General features: G+C 50.4%; 1 pseudogene; it reads left to right on the forward strand.

The window, feature by feature from the left end:
* The first annotated feature begins 2,067 nt into the window (after positions 1-2,067).
* Positions 2,068-2,768, forward strand: LOC149356470 (uncharacterized; annotated as a pseudogene).
* The last annotated feature ends 2,284 nt before the right edge of the window (positions 2,769-5,052 follow it).

Consider the following 5,052-nt stretch of genomic DNA (forward strand, 5'->3'; position numbering starts at 1 on the left):
GACCTTCGTAACAATGTGAATAAGACATTACTAAAAAGTCACAACAGACGACACAATGTGGGTGATGTACAATAACATGAAAAAAGAAAACCTTGTTGGCTGTGATAACGTCATGAAAGTTAAGTAAGTAGTATCTCACCTTCAATAACTTCATCTTTTCTCGCTTTTTTTCGGTTGGACGCATTTTCTCCAGCAACAAGAAAATGCATCTTTGTTAGTGTGAAGAAGCGAATGATTTGATTCGTCCTTCGACTTTGTGCTGCTCACACCCGATGATATTTAACCTCTTCACAGACAGGCAGGAGATGAGGTTTAGACATCACTGTGGCATGGCCACGTCGGTACGTAGCGATCCCAAACAAATTCAAACCGGCACACCACAGACGTTGTGAGAACACGCGCCCGTACCCGTCTGCAGGCGACGAAACGTGCGGCGACGGCGGCGGGCGGGTGCTCTCGACGGATCTCGGTGGCGACGTGCGCGCCGCCTCACGGCGGCATGAAGCACCAGCACGCCTCCGAACACGGCGCGACCGCGACGATGCTGACACCTCTCCTTCTAGCCACCACAGCAGGGCCAGCGAGCCGCACCGAGCGGCGACGAGGGAGCAAGACTCGATCGCAGCGCCACTAGTTCGCGCGACCGCCACTTGGGACAGCTCAAGGAGGGTATATAAAACTTGCTGGAGTGGAGGGGGCGCTTGTCAAGTGAAGCCGGCCGCCCCCATCTTGCCAGTGGCAGAAAGCGCGCTTGACGCCGGCTCGCGCTGCTGCTTTGGCGCGCTGTTTGAGTGCAAGCTGACGCGACGGGCATGCAAACACCAACGGTTTGATAATGGTTGCCTCTTACGTTGCCTACGAATGTGCAAACAGGCTGAAGAAGGGTTGTGGCCTCACATTCCACCTGTAAGTACACGAAAACGTGTTCAATTGAGCCCTACGCGCGCGTTGTCGAGCGGCGCAAACTGATGTGGTAGATGTGTCCAACAAATAATAGTGCCTAAATTACTGGCAGGTTTCCAAAAGATCCCGAGCTGCGGAGCCTCTGGGAGCGGGCCGTTCGCCGTGAAAGATGGCATGCAAAAGATGGAGATCGCCTGTGCTCCGTACACTTCGCGGCCGAGTGCTTTGACCGCACCGGACAGACGACGCGGCTGTGTGTGTGTGTGTCTTCATGATCGTTGGTATAAACATCAGACTCAAGATGCCAGTCGCATACTTTTTAATTGACTCACTAACTAGCTTGCATCAGTTCAGGCTGAAGTTGTCTCTCTTACATTTGACGGTGCCTCATCGAACTTCACTATGGCTAAGTGCTTAGGTGCTCAGCTTCGACCGGACTCTGATTAGTTTATTACAAGCTTTGTCAACCCAGCTGATTGCACTGAAAATGTTCACGTTATTTTAGATGCCTGCCATATGATTAAGCTCATCCGCAACTCATTGGCAACCGTAAGCCACCTCATCGACGCTGAAGGAAAGCATGTGAAGTGGGCTTATGTAGTAGCATTGGAGGCTTTGCAACGTGGAGAGGGTTTGCGTCTTGGCAACAAGCTCACAAAGGCCACGTTCAGTGGGAAAAGCAAAAAATTAAGGTCCAATATGCTGTACAAGCACTCAGTGCCTCAGTTGCCGATGCCTTGGACTTCTGCGAACAAGTGCTCAAGCTGCCACAATTCAAGGGTGCCAGCGCAACATCAAAGTTTATTAGAATTTTCGATCACTTGTTCGACATCATGAACTCCAGGAACCCATTAGCAAGGTCTTATAAGGCACCTCTTCGTAAGCAGAATGAATCCTGCTGGAAGCAATTCTTTTTGGAGACCCGGGCGTACATAAACGGGCTGAGAGATCCGGCAGGACGTCCATTACAGAAGGACTAAAAAAACTGGATTTGTTGGCTTTTTGATATGCATGGCAAGCACCGAAAGAATGTTCGACGAGTTTGTCGGCCAGGATCAGCTGAAATACTTGCTGACCCACAAACTCAGTCAAGATCACGCCGAGAACTTCTTCGGGTCCATACGTGGACGAGGGGGACATAACAATACAACAGCTGCGCAGTTCATGGCTGCATACAAGCGTCTGTTGGTTCAGACGGAAGTGAAGTCTTCCAATTCTGGAAACTGCTTCCAAGACATCGTCTCCATCTTGAATTTAGCCACTACTGTAGCCATGGTAGATGCAAAAAGCACGGTCACTGACATGCGCAGGTCATCAGTCCTGCAGCCCGATGACCACGACTACACACATCGCATTGACTGGCCCGAAAGTCTTTCTGCTTTTGTCGGTGCCGTGGTGCCATATATAGCAGGCTTCATTGTGCGAAAAGTTAGTGCAACGACAACATGCGATCAGTGCATCACAGCCGTGCACTCTGATGCGCTTACGCCTTTAATTAAGCAGAAGAGCCGGGGTGGACTTGTTTCGCCGTCGCAAGACGCCATTTGCCTGTGTGAAGCAGTTGAGAAGGGGCTGCGACGGCTGCAGGCTGAATGTGATGCCATTACAACGGTGCTGGCAAGGGCAAAACACCTTATCTTGGAAGTCCTGGGTGTGTCCTCAGAGAAAAAGTGGTTCCAGAAACTGGAGGAGCACATCCTTGACTTCGATCCGCTTGACAATGATATCTACAATTTGTGCAAAAAATCGCTGAAGAGTACGTGAAAGTGAGGATACACCACATGACAAAGGAACGAAATCGGGAATTGATCAAGAATAAAGTCAGACCAGTTCTGTCAAGGGTGATGATCTTCAATCACCAGTAGGTTGCCTCTCACCATTATTTTTACTGTGCGTCTGATTATCAAGCTTTTTTTCCTTGATATTTGTTCAGGTTAACTGCTTTCTACATGCCAGTTGGCTGCTGATGGATGAAAAATAAACGTTTACAACCCCAACCGCTTGCTTTCATTGTTTTGTAAACGCGAGCAACTTCATAGGCAGCGCGAAGAAGCACGAGCGCGGTTGCGCACTGCTGCTTTTTGCCACTGGCAAGATGGCCGCCAAGGCTTCACTCTCCCGCATAGGCGCGTATAGGCGGCCTCCACTCCAGCAAGTTTTATATATCCTCCTTGGGACAGCTCTCCGGGCAGAGCTGTGAAACTGAATTGGTTCTAGTAACGTTGGTCTTGCACTCAAGACTAGGTAGGCATTCCCGATGAAGCGCTCGCGTGGAACTCGATACACAGCCTCAGTGGCGGAGAAAAAATTACTCACCTTAGGCGAAACAGTTCGCAATCCCTCGTTGAACTGAAGCGTCCCTCAGAGCAAGATAACGCAAGGCCGCAAACCCGGCGATGGTCTGGCGCCGGTTTCGTCTGGAGGCGTAGCCCCTTGGCACAGCGCTAGGCCTAGTTGCCGGAATCCGAGAGCTGCCGTAACACACCGTGCGAGCGTCCTTCTTAGCAGCAGGCGTTCACCGTTCTCACGAGGTCATATCTCGCGGTCCTTCGCCACGAGCCACACTGACACGAGGCTCGTGATGATGAGGAAGATGTCGGCGCTAGAGGAAAGAAAGTGTGCTGAAATGCGCGGTTGCGTCCTTTGAGTGAAGGAAAGCGCACAGTAACCGTCTCATATTTCCGAGGACTCGTTAGGCGTAGCCACAGCTGTCATTGTCGGGAGGACAGGGAGGAAAGACTCGGAACAGAGCCCGGAGGGATGCGGGTAGGCAGGGCGGTGTAAATGAAAGAAGAAAGGGAAGAAGAGACCACGGCTTGCCAAAGCTGCTTTTGTAGCGTGAGCTACACTGGCCGAGGTTGAGCAGTTTCGCGTGGCTCCTGGAGAGCCGTGCTGCGCATGCGCGAGGAGCAAGTGACGCGACCACCCACAGTTGGCGTGCCTCGCCGCGCGCGAGCTCGCCTTCCTTTCCTTAAAATGATCAGAGTGTAAAACGTCGACAACGCCAACGCCAATGAACACGACGAACACCGACGGCCTATGGCTTCAGCGCCGCGTTTCTGGCACAACGTTGTCAATGCCAACGCATGCAGCGCACACCTGTCACTACCGCCACTTAGCTTAAAGCACGATTGAGGTGTCCACTGTTCTAAGAGGGCAGTTATGCGCCTTCCCTCTGGTTCAGGTGTCCACCGAGATGTGAACACCTCGCCTTCACCTCACGCTTCGCATATCCTAGCATAGCAGAGCTAAGCCACTGACAATTTTTCGTTATTAAGGCGAAAGCCTTTAATGCCTCGTGCTGTCGTTAGCAGCCGTGTCGACAGCAGTCTCGGCAGATGTGTCCGCGTTTTGACGGGTGTCCAACGAGATGTGCGAGACAGTTACTGCATAATTTCCTTTCCTCAAATACAATTTTCAGTTTCTTCATTACGGCCACTCTTTCTCTTTCTTCTTTCACTCAACAGCAGCAGCAACCGAATTGGGCGGTAGCAGCGAGTCATGAAGGTTTTTTCTTAAAAGAAATGATGAAGGCAGATGAGACTGGAGATGTTAGTGCGCTGTTTTTCGACTGAATATATATATTAATTACTAATGCAGCTTTTATGTTCATTTCAGTGGTGCCCGTTGCTACACTGTTTTCCTTTTTCAAGGTGGAATTTTATAATGGCTTTTGGAGCAGCTGCCCCGCAACCAGTATGCTAACTCAGTGCTGGCGCCAGACCATGCTTGAAAATGCTGAAATGGTGCGCTCTCAAAACAGTTTTGTTTTGTATAAAGGGAAGTATTGGGTAAGATACCGGCGATACTGCGACAGAATTTCACGCTGAAGAAAGCCAGCATACTTATGCATGGCCAAAGGTGGATGTGCAAGATAATATTGGGAATATTTCACATTAACACACCCTTGCCCAGGTCTTTAATATGACAGCTTTGTCACCCGGATGCTGTCGAGATAGCATATAAAGCATTTTTTGGAGTATGGGAGGGTAAGTAATGAGCACAGAATACCCGCAGCGAGTGCTAACGCCTCGAAGACCGAAATTGGTTCTCAAAATTCTCTCAGCTAATCCACTGCAGCGTTATACCAGGTAGAATGCTGGTAAAACACCTTCACGGAATAGCGTAAGGGTGAAACCGACCGCGACC

The sequence above is a fragment of the Amblyomma mixtum genome, chromosome 3, assembly GCF_055824585.1.
Source record: "Amblyomma mixtum isolate Tamu chromosome 3, ASM5582458v1, whole genome shotgun sequence".
Taxonomy (NCBI): domain Eukaryota; kingdom Metazoa; phylum Arthropoda; class Arachnida; order Ixodida; family Ixodidae; genus Amblyomma; species Amblyomma mixtum.